This window comes from Falco cherrug, chromosome 13, assembly GCF_023634085.1.
Source record: "Falco cherrug isolate bFalChe1 chromosome 13, bFalChe1.pri, whole genome shotgun sequence".
Taxonomy (NCBI): Eukaryota; Metazoa; Chordata; class Aves; order Falconiformes; family Falconidae; genus Falco; species Falco cherrug.
The window spans coordinates 27408388-27424659 of record NC_073709.1 but is presented as its reverse complement, the minus strand read 5'-3'; the positions used below and the strand labels follow the sequence as shown (position 1 = coordinate 27424659).

The 16272-nt window shown below is 40.9% G+C and overlaps 1 long non-coding RNA gene across 1 annotated transcript in view; it reads left to right on the top strand.

The window, feature by feature from the left end:
• Positions 1-14334, top strand: part of LOC106631743 (uncharacterized) — a 42442-nt gene extending 28108 nt beyond the window's left edge. The window contains exon 3 of the long non-coding RNA XR_008735039.1: positions 13781-14334. This is a non-coding gene — a long non-coding RNA (uncharacterized LOC106631743). The remainder of the gene's footprint in view (positions 1-13780) is intronic.
• Positions 14335-16272: the final 1938 nt, after the last annotated feature.

The following is a 16272-nucleotide window of genomic DNA, read 5'->3' as shown; positions in this document are numbered from 1 at the left end:
AAGAGAAATTTAATTTTCCAGTTTCAGTGAGGAAGCTGGATGCGTCAGGGAACCAAATTTGTTTGTAGAACTTTTTTAAAAATAAGTACATCAATACTGAAAAAAATCCCATCAATTCCAGTCATTGGGGGGGGTGGGGGGGCGGGGGGAGGGGAAGTGAAGAAAGCCCCTAACTGGGTAGCAAGAACAGTGTAAACCGGACAGCATTAGAAGGAACACCAGTAGATGCAACAGATAGTAGCAGTGTCATTCCTCACCTATGGTTTGGCTGGACGGAGGGAGCGGGGGCAAAGCCAGTGGCACAAGGATGGGAGCTGGCCTGCCTGCCAGCCATGCCACCACTCTCGGAGCTAGAAGGATCAGGCTGGAGATAGGCACTTTAGACTTCGTTCAGTGTTTGAGGTTCCTTTTCTGGCTTGGCAATACAGGTTGGCTTAGTATGTGTGCATTTACAAAGTGCTAGCATAAATCACAAAAGGTATGTGCCCTCTACTCCTTTCTCTAAGGATCTAATTTACTACTTAAGATTTCCACAGCTTCACCAAATTGGTGTTTTCCAAATATGACTTTTTTGTTTGTTTGTTTGACATATATTTACATACATATATACACACATTTTATTTTCTGGCTTGATAAAGTTCTTTTTGTTAAGGGATAATGAGCTCTTGGGTTTCTCTCTCTACCTCCATTGCTTAACTGAGAATAATAGAGGTGATGTGATTTCAAAGTTAAGGGTGAGTGCGAGACCTGCTGACTCATGAGGTTTGTGCTATGAATGAGGAGGGAGCAGGCAGTGGCAGAAAGCCACCACAACCATTAAAAATGCAAGTGGAATACTGAAGGTAGGGAGGGAGGGCTCAGGCTTTGAAAACGAGTAACTTAAACATTTTCTTTCCAAACATCTGTAAATTGTTAGTCTGATTTATTTTGAATTAAAAAATCTTTTTTAGCAGACTGACTGCTTATTTTAATTTCCAGCCATTAGACTTTTCAGCCATTTGTATTAGATGCTGTGCCATTGCCTTTGAAGCGGGAGGCAGGTGCCCCCTGCTCATCAGGTTTACTTGGGCCCTTTAGCAATGACTCCTGGATTTTTTTTCTTCCTCTGTGGACAATACCCTTCTACTTGTCTGATAAAGTCCTTGAGGCTGCCTGCTGCCCCTCTTGAGGCTCTGATACAGTTTTCAGTCCTGCTGAAAACAGCGTTAGCTCGCTTCCGAGGCCAGTCAGATGAATCAGTGTCTTGATTTAAAATAATGTTGCCAGATGCTATAACAAATGTGGGATGTCTGCCTCTGTGTGGAAGTAGCCAACATTACAAAAATTAATTAAAAAAGCAGCACTTTCCCCAGTGTTTCCCCTTCACTATTGGTATTTTGCTTTTGTTACAAAGCTTATGTTTCTTCAGTGAAATTACTTTTTTCTGGAAATCCCAAACTCACCTTGTATAAGCATTTTCACCTCTAATTTCAAAAAGATTAATGGAAGGAAGGAAATGTGTTGGATTATATCTCTACCATTCACTTTGGTAGCTGATACTGACTGTAGTTCAAGTAAATGCCTGTGATACTGAGTTTGGTGTTCTGACAAGTGAAATAGCTGGGCTTGATTTCTCTTTTTTTTTTTTTTTTTTTTTCTTTTTTGGTCTGTGGCTGAGTAAGAACTTCCAGATAGTTCAGATCTGTGCTTGATATGACCTTTCTAGCAAATATGTATAACCCTTAAACTTGGTAAACATTTAGATCTGAATCTAGTTAGACTCATTTCTAGCTGAAATTGTATGCTGCAAAAGAAGAGTTAAACTTTTCTATAGATGATCAAGTTCAGCATCAGATGATCCACCTACCTATAAATTTCAAGTAATCTAATGCTGCTGAATTTTCCTTATTTTCAGGCCAACACCATAGGCATTAATATTATTTTATCCCAACCTATGAAATTCTTCCTTGGCATCTGAAACCCTTCCAGTTTTGCTTGAAAGCAGTAGCGAACTCAGCAGAGCTTTGGATGAACGACTTATTTTGGCACGTCCCAGAACTTACTCATCTAATAAAAGCCTGACCACCCTACAACTGAACCCAATATAGGCTGTGGCAATGACACCGCAGGGTGTTTCACTTTTTGTGATTACTCTTCTCAGTAGCACAAAGGTCTTTTGGGCCAGGACTGTTTTTCTGTTGACCATGGCCAGCAGAGAGTAAACGTATTTCCAATAAATGACTTGATCTCTGAGTGTTGTTAAGTTTGGATATCATAGTAGCAAACACGCATTAACGTTTCTCCATTCAGGTCTCCATTCTGCAGACTCCCTTAGATGCTTGCCCTTGTAGGCAATATGGGCACCATGGTTACGTGGGTTTCATCAGGAATAGTATGATGAACATCTTGCCGTGTCTGGGGAAGTATTTAGTTAACATGTAAGTGAACAAAAATTCCCTCTGTCTCTGCCCATCTCCTCTGAACATTTGACAAAACATAGACTGACAGATTCCTGAGCAATCCTCCAAGACAATGGGTACCCCAACATTTTCCCAAAACTTCCCCTGTTCTTCCTTCTGTGACAGGTCCTAAGCTGTAGAGCTAACAGACTGCTTCCACCTAATACAAATATGACAAGTGCAGGATAAACTCAATGGAAATCCACGTGAAAAAATTCAGTGACAGAAATGTGCAAACATAGATTGAAAAAGTGTCTGTCTCTAGATTTTTCAGTGCTATTTATACAGTGTTTTGGGGGCCCTCAGAATTGAGGGATTTGGGCAAATTACTTGGTGTGGAAAGTGTTTAATGACTAAACATAAAATGCATCAGAAGCACTATTGGGTCTGAAAAGGTTAGGTCTGGATAACTTTAGTCATCCCTTTTATACAGAAGTTGGACTGAATATTTTGCAAGATCAGGTTTTGCCATGTTATTTCTATTATTCCCCTCCCTTCAATCTGTATATTGCAGTAACTTTTCTTTCTTGTACCGTTTCAGATTTTTTTTTTTTTTAAACCAACCTTTCTGGAAGCTCATAGTTTGATTTATGCAAAGTTACGGTTGAAGTGTGATATGGATATGAATCAGGCAATGCAGCTCTATAAGCTACCGAATGTTTTATGATGTTGTACTGAGAAACTGTACTTTTGCAGAGAGTGGTGGACGAAAAGCACCTCAGCAAATCCGAGGGAATCCTAGGAGTTTTGCAGGGAGCATGAGTGACTTTCCCACATCTTAAGCAGCTGGCTCTTCCCTCCTATCAGCCTCCCATTAACCATTCCAGCAGCAATGGTCTTGCTGGCCTCTGATGCACTGACAAGATTGTATAACTTAAGAGCTTAGGGAAACCCACAGTAGTTGCTGCAATTTTTTCTTCCAGCTTAACTAATGGCTTTTGAAGTTGGAAATCTGTGCCCTGAGTGTGATGGATTTTGTTTGGAAATTGATCCCAGTGGATAATTCATTTAAAAGCGTTCCTAGAGACCAGACATGTCCAGGGAAACCTACTTAAAGCAAGGCTCATCTCAACATACAGAGCCAGTGCAGAGATGAGAGAAAGGATCCTTACATGTTAAAAAGACTCATGTATATTTAGTGTGTGCACAGTCATGCTGAACGATTCTCAAAGCCGCCTCCTTCCTTTTTTTTTTTTTTTTTAACTTCATACATCATTCTTTGAGCTGCCTTTGTATGCTCTCTTTCCCATGGCACTTGGCCAAGAAAGAGGACACAGGGCTACCCTATAATGGGAATCCAAGAGGAAAAGGTCAGTCACTCTCAGCCCACAAAAGAGGACTTATCAATCTGTTGTCAGACCAGGAGGCCAGGGCATCCGATGTTAAAGAAGTCTGAAACAGGTCATCATCAACACCTCGCAGCTCTTCTGTAGCAAGTGTGTGGAGGATGTGGGAGGGAACCGAGCTAGCTCTTTCTTCAGGTCTGAGAGAAAGTATCATTGTTGAAAAACCTTTTGATAAACTGTCTTGCAGTTCCAGTAAAAACAGTACATGAGGACAACTGTCTGCAGGGTTAGGCATCTTGGATCAGCAAAGGGAGGGGATGCGTGGGGATGGTGGAGAGTAGGGAATGCAGTTAAAGGGTTTTAGAAGAACAATTCTCAGTCTCCTCTGTGCTCCTAATTGTTCAAATAGCTGCTCTTCTGGTGGAAGATTTTTTCCATGTTTGTGTTCACAATCTTGCCACCAATCACACAAACCAAAAATTGTCTGGGAATGTATGTACAGAGCAGCAGTTGCAGCCAGCAATTCTCAAAAGGTATTGGCGCACCAAAGCTAGTATGTAGAACTTTAATGCAAGCTGGGTAACTCAAATCGAAGATGCAAACAATAATGTGAATAATTAACTCTGGGGAGGTTCACATCTGTATCTGAAATGTTCCAGCTGCCCTCTCCATGTGTACAAAAGACTGAACCATAGTGCTGGTTCCAAGCAGACATAATCTGGGAAAATTCAAGGCAACATGTAATCTTCCCTACTGGCAGACTTCTCCTGAAAGAGAACAAAGAAAACTGCAGATGTGAACTCCAGGAGCATTATGGACGTTCGTGGTTTTAATATGGATGCTATGTGTACAGTTCTTTTTAAAGAAAACAGAGAGCAGAGAGAAATGTTAAACTTAAGTCAGAGGGAGACTTTAAATCCATTTAGGTAGGTACCATGGTACAGATTGCTCTATTAAGGGCAGTTGGCCCTGAATCTATTTATATATATTTATTTATATATGTAGAGGAGAGGTTTGCTGCCTGGAGTCAGGCCTTGCGTGACTTCATCCATGATGCCATTTCCTGGGTTCATTAGGGATCATTTTAGTCTTGCAACACCTAATATTAAATTGAGTTTAGGCAGCAAGTACAAAGCTAAGGCTAGCGTAGATTCTGGTCTCATTTTGTTAAAGTATCTGTTAATGGCCTAAGGAGAAGGGTTTGGGTTAATCCAGAGATGGACTCAAGATGCTGCCAGTCTTGAATCTGGACACACATTTAAAAGCTCCAGCGTGGGGTGGGTGGAGGGTTACTTGGACCATTATAAATATTTCAAGATGATGAATAAACAAAGGATAGATATTTTGATTTCATTCCACTTCTGTTATCAGCTGCCAATTCTTTACAGTCCCCGCCCTAACTCTTCAGGCTAAAGCCAGACTGCAGAACTGTTGTAAACCTCCTCCTGACACTCTCAGCTATGACAATTGTTAGACTGAATCAGTTTGCCACGTCTCCTTTGGCTACAGCTGAAAGTGTTCATGAGTCACTGCTCATCTAGGTAACATCTCTAATGTACTCCTGAAGTGAACAATAGGTTTGATTGCCTCTTGTAGCTGATAGGCATCGTCCTGCGCAGGAACATTGGTGATGGAGAGGGAAATCCGCTTGAGGACCATGTTGTGCTGACCTGTGGTGGACTGAGGTGTGCTTCTTACTTATCTCCAGTGCTGCTTTGGGATGAACAACCATGGCTGTCTTCTCACAGAAGACCTTGTTTAATGTTTCTTTCTAGTAGTGTCACTGCCTAAGCCACTAGGGAAACCATGGGCAGTGTTTCTTGCTAATAAACCATTCAGGTGCTCTCCTGGAGAGAAGACATGCTGACAAAGTTGTTTTTTTTTTTTTTTTTTTTTTTAAAAGGGGGGGGGGAAGAAAAAAAGAAAAAAGAAATGAAAGGAAGGAGTGGGAAATACAAGAAGTTTTCATGAGTGTTTTGGGTTTCTGGACTGTACCTTCAAGCATGTCTCTGAGTTGATTTGCAAGCAGAGAGAAGCCTGTGCTCTGAAGCAGCCAGATGTGAACCAGCTGTAAACTGAGAGTGCTGCGGCTGTGTTGGGGAAGTGTTGAACCTGCAGTAGTCTAAACCTGGCTTTCAGCAGGAGTTGTGCTCACTGCTGGGCTAACCATGATGGTATGATTTCATGTGTGGAGCTGGCAGGCCTGGAGAGCACGAGCAGAGCCACTGTACTTCAGTCCCCAAAACACGATGCAGATATGCCCTTGTGCTGGTAAGAAATGCTGGAATCTTTCCCCCGCTGGCAGTGCTGGGTTTACTGCCCAGAGCAATCCTTTAATGCAAATGGACATATCCTACTCTGTTACATCCATGGGTGTCCAGGACATGTATGATGACCATCCATGAGTGAAAGGTAGCATTACGTTCAAAATTTTGTTCTGCAGAAAGAAAACATACCTTGTATACAACATCAAGTATTATTTGTGTAACTGAATTGCTATCAGTATAATTAATGAATAATTATTAGTCCAGATCTAAATAATAGAGAAAAGAAAAATAGAGTACACTTCTAGAATATATCTCAATAATGATGCAGTTAAAATTGCTATATGCACACCCCCTTGTACCTGCGCTTTCTCTGCTGTTATGCACGCCCCTCGGCTGCCCTCAGGATCCTGAAGTCACTGGTTTCAGTCTGGAAGTGGAGTTAGTATATCTTCAGTGTCCTAAGTCCTACACATGGAAGGCTATGATGATGGTGTTGAAGGCTTTTTCCTCTTAGTCTGTGGTAGATTTATATCTACATATTGTACATCTACAGTTTTAGATTTTTTTTTCTAACATGTTTTAACGCTTGGCTTTTTTTTTTTCATTAGTCTGCACCTCCACATTACACCCAAATTTGCTGTTTGGAGTGTCTTGCATCTATTAGACGCTTTTTTTTTTTGTTCACTTTATTCCCCCTAGTACCAGTTTTACACATTTCCCAAGTCTGCAGTTCTTTGACTGGTGAGATGTTTACATCCCCTGGTCTCTAGTGCTGTCTTGTGCCTGCTCTCCAATCGTCCCATGCCTCACACTCATCTACGCTTTGACCTGCATCCTCACTTTCAAGTCTTCTGCTGCCATACCTTGCCTTTATTCACCTAAACTGTACTGTTATTCTAGACGTTTCATTCTATTCATTCTTTGCTACAGAAGAGCTACTGGTGACAATTACCTCTTATAAAAATGGTGGTTGTATGACATCATTAAACAAAGATAAGCAAAATAAAACAGATACAGCAATTGCCACCAAGTCATTAAAAAAATTACTTTTACAAGGGAATAAAGCTGCAAGAAGGCTCTAGGCAGGCTGAGACAGGTCCAGACAAGGCTTGCAGCATTAGTATGAAACTTGTGGTCTGTTGCTAGATATAGCAATACTGTATTTACTGAGTTTTAATGAGGAGGAGTGTGAGGTCATTGGTGGTAGTTAACAGCACCTTGCATGCTCTTTGCCCATCTTTGTTGGAGCAGGAGCTTCAGCTACCTGACAGTTGGCTCTTCTGCTTTCTTCTGAAGGATCCCTGCATTTCCAGGGGACCTCCAGCCCTCCATAACCTCATGGGTTATGAGGCATGAGGTGGTGCTGCTCACTGTTGTGGCTCAGAGGAATATAAGAATTCAGGTTTTCCGGCTCCAAAACATTCACTTCTTGTGAATGGTAACGAATCAACTGATATTTGCTGTTAGTAGCAAAAGGTTTTTGACAGACTCCTCGTTGTGTATGTTAAGGGACATTTTTCAGAGGCACACATGTAATTGGCATAAAGCACTGGAGGACTGTGTCTAGGTTGTGTCCAGATCTATAAATGTGCAGGAATCAGGTTTTCCATCTTACATTTTACTTCGTTACGTAGGAAAGCAGCAGGATCTGTGTGTGTTGGTTTCTTTTTTTTTTTTTTTCTCCCCACCCAGATGTTATGAGAGGATACTTAATCAGTCTGCACAATCCCTAGGAAATATCCCGCTTGCACGAGAAAAGGACAATGCGTGACAGCCTCTGCACATTCCAGTTGGGCGGGCAGTGCTTTTGTCTGTTCTTTCATTTCTTTCTCAGGTGTGTGGCTATCTTTCATATCCAGCACAGTTCCGTTTCTCGGCTCAGTCAGGCACTCAACCATTTTGCCTAATTATATCTGATGTTTTACTCATAGCATTATGCTCTTCTTCAGAGGAAATGAAAAACAGATTGTCTCCTTGGCAGCAAAGAGTAACGAATGTGCTGCATAGAATAGCTGTTAGATGAAAAAGGGCCACAATCGGCCTCCATGCCAACCAGCGCTAAAGACACTGACAGAGAGGAGGCTGCTCTTAAAGCTGCCCCCTTGACATATAAAATTGCTCTGAAGTAAAGCTAAGGTTACTTTCCTGAGATGGAATTGTGGATATTTGACTAGGCAGAGGGTATTGAAAAATTTCCAGTAGGTTCTTAAAAATTATTTCAGTGACATTTCATTAAAATAGATAATAAAATGCCATGCTTCGGTAAGACTGAAAGACATTTCCTTATCTGGATATGTGTTTGTATTTTGGCTTTTTTTTTTTGAGGCAAATTTTATTTATTAATTGGATATGTTGCAATTAAAAATAATGAATCTCTCTCTGAAGCAAATATATATATGAAAAAAGCAAAATCAAATTAGATGCTTCACTTTTCGAAGCAGGGTATTTTAGTGGACCTGATTTTTTTTTTTCTTATTGTAAGTTTTGCCTCACAGGAAAATTGGGGTATTTGTCTGTTTTTAATGCTTGGTACAATTCCCTCTACCCTACTGAACTGAGACTCGAATTTGGCTAGTTTTGTGATTGTAATGGTGTCTATGCTATCTATGTGTTACCGTTTCATAAGGTATTTCAGATTCCTCTTATTCATATTACCAAGAAGCATTTTATTAAGTGTGAATTAAAGTAGGTGAATGTTCATGACTTTTCATAGAGGAGGCACAATCCAACACTTGATTTACTTCCTTTAACATTTGCAGTTACTATTAGATCAGAGTCACAAAGATGGAAGAATGAGCAGAAAAGCTGTCACAAAAAGTACTTAGCTTCGTGTAATTCCATCCCATTCTATTCCATCCTATAATGACTGTCAGGCTGTCTTCCAGGAATGGTGGCTGAGTGCCTCTGGGGACTTCCAGTGCTTTTTCCTGAGGAGATTCAAACAAAGGGAAGCCAGAAGTCCTTCACTGGTGCCCAGTGTAGACAATTCTGCTCTATAAATCCTTTGGTGGACTGAATTTGACAACATTGTGATGTGCGTTAGGCAACCTTTCTTTCTGGCATCGCTGCTGTTCTTCTTCCACTGTTACCTATTCAGTGAGAAATGTGAAACTCATGATGGTTGCATGTTCTGTTGGTTATGCTGGTGAAACAGAGAGTTTTCGTATGACTTGACATACAGTTCTGCTTCTGCTCGCAGTGCACTCTGTTTGATACCTTCATAGCATATGTTGGGAACTGCGTTTCACATTTCAAGGAATCTGCAGTGATAGCTTGGATTGGGCAAGCCCAAGCAGAAAAGCCTGTAGAATTAGGCTCATCACACCAGGAGAGGTGGTGGTGGAGGTCTCTATTCCATCCCATTCCAAATGATTTCTCATTAACTTGATGAAAGGGAGCAGAAAATAATTATTTTTCTTATTGTGCTAGTAAGTTGCCCAAATATTTTGTTAAACCGAGTTTATGAGTCTGAATGTCATCACCGCAACCATGCTGAGTTTCAAGAATATGTAGTTCATGGTTGTTTATTCTGGGATTTATTTTTTTTGTTTTGTTTTGCTTCTTTGTGTTAAGCATCTTAACTAATTTTACCTGCTATGCCAGCTCAGTACTAGAGACAGGATTGTTTATATCTATCTGGTTTCTTAACCAAAAATGTCTGCTTTTTTTTGGTATTGACTACTAAACCATTTTATTACTGCATCTGTGCAGATAAACTTTCTTCTGCTTTTTCACTGCGGATCTGACATAGCACTATCTTGCACCTTAACTTTTGCTTACCCAGACAAATCCTAGCCTTCCATCATTACATTAGAGCACTGTGCAAGTGAGATGCTCATAAACTTTGCCTATCCTTCCTTTACTAGCTAGAAAGCTTCATCAAATATATCTTGTTCCTGTTATCAGTCAGAGAGCTCAGTCTCCAGCTAGATCATGAATTTCAGCTTTGAATTGCCACTACTCCTCTTTGTTATTAGAAATATGTCAGAGAAATGCGTTTTTGTTTGTATGTGCAAAAAATTGCTGGGTTTTTGGCTGGAAATGGAAAGTAGAAATCAGAATAAAAAACATTACCTCGCAGATTCTCAAAGTCCTGCATCGGGCTCCTTTTGGTTGGGGCACGCTGCTGCAGTGGCTGGGTTATCTCTGAACCAGGCTCCTCTGACCTGCGATACCTCATCAAGACAAGTGCTGATGGGAGTGCCCTGTGACTGCTCACCTTGCCTCTGAAAGCTGAACACCAAGGTCCATCATGGCAAAGTAAAATCTGGCTTAAACTGTCCTGGAGGAGGATGGACAGCTATGACTACATGGCCATTAAAGGGACTGGGACAGTAACTCGAAATCAGGACATTTTTTATACCTAATGCTTTTATTGAAAAGTTATCATCTATGGATTTCTTTTTTTTTTTTTTTTGTTTCGTTTTGCTTTGTTTTTTTTTCCTGGCTTTGCTTCTGATGTTACCGCTTTGGTAACCTAGTAGTTTGCCCTTGCAGAGTAAGGGGTTTATATTCCCATCTTTTCATATCTGCTGGGTTTTCTAGGTGAGTTGCTGAGTTATGCAAAGAGACCTGAGACTGTGGCAATACTTGTAGACCCTGTCCCTCTCCAGCTTCTCTGCTCCCTGTCCAGCTTCTGAGTAGCAGCACCAAGTCCACCACTGCGAAGGCAGGCAGTGTCTCAGCACCAGAAGGATATGGCAGTGCAGGGACCTGCTGGGAGAGAGCTAGGTTTGGCCACCACTCTATCACATGGCAAAGGTAAGGAGAGGAGAGTAGTCTCTCATAATGCTGGAGATAGTAGCTATGTTGTGGAAAGAAAAGAAATATTGATTAGATCTGGAGATTTTACAGTGTAGGGATTATGTCCTGTAAACAATGCTTTGTTGTCCTCCACAAAGTTTGCTCTAACATGAGCTTAGGATGGCTGGTGACACTTTCCAACTTGTAAACAAAGCATATGGAATGGAAAGAAAATGAAGATAACACTGAAGTTTATCTTAATCTGAAGTTAACCACAAATGAAAGAGTTGCATGACATACCAAAGATTTGGTGTGCTTGTAATTGCTAACCTTGTTTTAAAGAGCAGCAGGGACTTATTCTTAATAGCTGCTTCAGTTTTCCTTTTTGTGTATTATTTTCTGAAGTTATGTTTTTATGCAGTGAATCCATCTCAGAGAACAAAAGCCTTTTAAAAAGTTTTTTTTTCATTGTCCCATACAGCCTCTGCCTTTCTACCTTCATGTTCAAATCATGTTGACATATCCACACAGCTGAAGTTGGCATTTTGACACACGTACGCATCATTTTCATCTGCTTCCTGGGGCTGACTCCAATGCCTGAGGTTTCTTTTAACACTCTGAAAAGCCTCTGGCTTTGTGCACGGCTGCATTCCTAAACAGTATACCAACTCTGAGGTTCAGGCAATGTTTACTTTGAGAAAGAACTTTTTAATATCAAAAGGAAAACAGTCCTCCTACATTCCATGTAGGTAGATGCTATTTGCCATTAAAAAAATAATAAAGTAATAATAATGATAGATGAAATTACTGGTTCGGAGGAATAGTCCTAATTACAGTTGAATCATGGCTGTGGGCTGACAAACAGGTAAGCACAACTTGTTTTGCAGAGTCAGGCATGTGATTAAGAATATGTCTTCTTGCTCTGCCCTTCATGAAAACAGGAGTGACTGGTGTTGAGGACGTATTTCATTTTTATTGGAGACCTACTTAATATTTTCAGCCTTGGGGAGACTGGCTATAATGGGACAAATCGTTATCTAGTTTAAGTCCAGACCTCTATAGTGATGATCTAACTGTTGACTTATCAGCAAAGGATGTGGACCGGTGTAGAGTAATTTTTAATTAACAGTTCCTCTACAATTCCTCTACAGACCAATACATCTGAAAGATATGTTGTTGATGGCTCTCCAAGGCTGAGCTGACTTCAAGCTGTAAGGGAAGTGACCGTTCCACTCTTGCCACTCCATCTAACTAGGTGCTTGGGCTCATCCTTTGCTTTGGCAACAGTGATCATGCAGCAAGTTAATCTGGCTAAAAAAGTTCACTTTTTTTTTGGTAAAGTTCCCATTCTGCCAGATCAGCTGATCGGTCTGTGTGATTGCAGGGCCACACTGTTGCTGGAATTTGCATGGGTAAGGCAACAAGAATGCACATGGGGTAAAGTCAAGGCACCTCACAGATTGGTATAATTTATCTGTGAAAATGCTTTGCTAGATAAACAGTTGCAGACTGGGACCTTGCTCTTGCTGAAATGAGCAATAAAACTCCCATGTGGTAGGACTGGGCTCTTGCTGGATAAATCTGATGATGCTACAGAAGAAACATCTTTGCTGTCTGTGAGAAATGCATGTATCGTAGAGGTGAGGAGAACAAGAAACAGACATAATCCTTTTATTGTGCAGTTATGGTTCCCAATGCTGAGGGATTAAATCAATTATGGATAATATATGTTCTGGAAATTGAAGCATGTGGCATATGGAGCATGTGGAACACCTTCATGAGGTGGGCAGCAAGGAGCCAGGAGGGAATGGGGGAAAATGTCTTTTTGTATTTGTTGAATTCTGATCTTCAAAACCAAGAACAACGGTCGCTGGAAGAATGGTGCCATTAAGGATGATTTTAAGTTCAGGGGTTAATGTGTTATTTTCCCTAAACTTAGAAATGTGCTTTTATTTGTAAAGATTGCTTTCATGGACTATTAACTGACCATTTTGGGAACCAAGAAGAAATCTTTCCAAAGCCATATGAGGATATGTTAGTTTTACCCAGGGTGAATGTGATACAGGCACTCTTCCCTGCAAGAATGACCCTACTTATTTGTCTCCTGCTCGGCAGTTTGTTTTTGCAATAATCCAAATAGATTCAAAGGGAAGGAGGGCTGATCCATTTGTTTTCTTCCCACACAAGATGCATTTCAAGTGTTTTGCACTTTCGCAAATGTTGTGCAATCAATCTCATTCAAGGACGTGCAGTCCACAGTATTTAGTCCTGACAACTGTGCCGACGTGAAGAAAGAAGGTGCAGCTTTGTTGTTCTGAATCACTTCATAAAGACCAGCCAATCCAAACAGATTTTATTTGGGTGTAAGGCTTTTTTTGGTGTTATTGCCAAGACGGCTTCATGCTCAATTAAAACCAAAACATGCTGAAGCCCTAAACCTTTTAGCAATTCCAGATCTGCTAATGATGTCAGATTGGGCAGTTCCCCACCGAGGAGACATCATTTATTACAGAGGCTGACATCAGTGAGAGACGATGGTTGGCTGTCAAAGCTCTTTACTGGAACATGGGAGAACTAAACTCAGTTTTCACCTTCCCCATGCAACCTTTGTGTGACCTTGATGAAACCACTCCGCTCTCGGGCTTGACATCATGGCACTTAGGGAGTTTATGACATACTCATACGCCGGATGGTACCTTCTGAAGAATGGTTAAAGTGCTACGCAGGAAGCTTGTAATCGTTGGTAATGTGCTTTTGCAATTTTAGAAGGTAGTTTAATTCTGGGTTATATGTTTGGGTAACGTTTCACCAGCTGTAACGTATTGAAATGTATCAAGTTCCACACAACACAGTAAATGTGCAAGACCACCGGGATCAAGCAGATGGATGCCTCTTTCTCGGAGCCTTCCATTTCTTCTCTAGCACTAGTTTTCCTTCACTTAAGCAATTTGAACAGAAAACAGCAGGAGTGTGTCTTTGTGCCAAATTGTCGTTTTGACTGCTGTTTAAGAAAGGTCTCTGATCATCATTAATTACATCTTTTCAGGTGCTGCAAATGATAAAATTGGGGAAATGAAGTTGATGACAACAAAAGTCAGGAAGAAGAACAGTCTATACCTTTTTCTGAACTCATTAAGTCACCCTAGAGAGTGTGGCTCCTACCAAATTTCACGATTTTGAGGTACCTGTAGTCTCAGTGCGTGTCAACCCCCACAGGCATGCTTGTGTTCCACAACTGCTTTTGATAACCAAGTGAATTTTTTCCTTAAAAATAGTAAAGCCTTCTGCCAAATGGCTGTCTGAACAATTAAATTTGAGTTGAAAAATGGAAGGAAAAAATATTCTGTTGGGTCAACCTGAAATTAAAGACTTGTGGCTTTGTTGGTTGGTGAGATCAGTTCTCATCCATCATATTTTTGTAACTAATTATTTTTCCATTCAAAATAAAATGCGTCAAGAAACATATTGTTTCGGTGAAAATAAATGTAGGTAAATTTGGTCTCAAAATGTTGCTTCAGTATGGAAAATGGATTAATTCAATTTTTGTCTTTTCCAAAATTATTACTTTTTTGGCTGTTCTCATGACAGTAAGGAAAACTCAGAAATTTCAGGAGACAGCCTCTTGTGAAATTATAGTCTAACTTCCCAAGAAGGAGAGAAAGAGAGGAAACACATGATAACAGCAGGGAAGGTGCACTTTCTCAAAATTTGCTGGCATCATAGACTGGGTGAATATCTGTATTCATGTTCAGCAGTAACTTTTTTACAGAGGTGGTCCCACCAAAACTGGTCAGAACAGTATTTTATGTAAGAATGTGAGCTGCTGAAGGGTAGGAAGGGAAATATATAAGTTTGCCTTTTGCTTAATGACAGAGCTCAGATTTAGTTGGAGTGCCCTGCATATTTTTGTGTTGGTGTGGTGGATCTCCCCCCCAACCACCTCAAACTGTTAAGTAGATTTTTACCCTTTTGAGAAGCTTCTCCTAGATTTCCAGACTGCTGCCAGCATCTGGCAGAGGCCAACCTACTGCGCTTCCTGGCTGCAGTATGTGTGAGCTTTGATGTTAGCAGGATGCACAAGTGGATGCGTGCTTTTTTGTCCGTGTTTACTTCGTGGCTTGTAAGGAAGAGCAACAGGTAACCAGCTGCCATGTGTAGAGTCCTTTCCTTGCCACTGCATGAGCTGGTCTTCTCACCAGTTCAGATAATCTTTTTATTCTCCTGGTAGAGGAAATTATCAAAGTCAGTAGTTGACTGGTCTAAAAATAGCAACCCAAAATGTAAGAATCTCAGAGCCCAACTCCTAATGTCTATTTAGATTGTAAAGCATCCCGAGTTATTTGAAATAGTGATAAAAGGAAATATTGTCTTCCTATTAAAAGACAGAGATATTTTTGCTCTATTTAACAAAGGTGGAAGCTTTTTATATGGGTTACTTCTGTCATTGTTTTGATATGATATGTTGAAAATAAGAATTTGTATAAATACTGACTGTCTTTCCAAGACAAGTGCCTGATGGTAGAATAGCCTGCTACCCACTTTTCTTGTGCTAAGTAACATTAATATTCCAGCTTGGGAGCAGGCAAAAGAATGTCTCAGAGCTTCATAGAAGGTTATAGACTCTCTCACACCATACATTAGATGCTAAACCATGCTGGCATTTATTGTTCTGCAGACTTGTCAAATGATTTTAATGGGCTTTGCTTATCTACACTCATGCCCTAGAACTCCTGGCTAGGCTGGGCAGTGAAAGCCATGCTTGCCAGCAGTCCTGTGGTGTGACTGAAGAGCAAACAATGCATCATGCTCTGCTTTGAAGGTGCTTACAGCCATGGACAACATTGCCTAGACAGGCAAGGGATGGTTGCAGAACCAAGCTTGCTGTAACCTCTGTATTTCACTGTGTAGGATGATTGTTCCGCACCTTTCCTTAGCCAAAGATTCTGAAGGATCAAGTGGTGCTGCTGTGCTGGTGTTATGAACTGGATCAGAAGAGCATTACCACCATCACCTCTTAGTGAGCTTTGATTTGCAGCAGCACAAGGTTGTAATGCTCGTGAGCCTGATTCCTTTTGTATGAAACCACAGTGGAAGATGTGCACATAAACCCCTGCAGCTGCAAATGAATGCTCAGTACTTGGGATCACACTAGACTTAGCATGAATAAACTGTGGATGTCGGATCCTCAGCAGCAAGTGGTTTGCCCTACAGAGCTGCTCCTATTGACTTGCATTACCTGCTATGAAAGCTGGGTGTACAACTCCAATGGGACTAGAAAAACCTAACTCCTGTCTATGAGTTACCCTTATGCAGTCTCTGATAGCAAGGCGAAGAAGAGTAGAACCAGAAGACTCAGTCCTGCAGGTGTGAATAAACAAAATGAAGAAAGCCACAACATGTGATTGCTTAGCCTTATTCAGAGCAGTGTTTGCCACAGGTTCTGCTTCAACTCCAGCACAATCATATATTTGCAAATGTTAATGTGGGTCAGAGGATGAGAAAGATAAGTGAACCTAGTGACACATGGTAGGGAAGAAA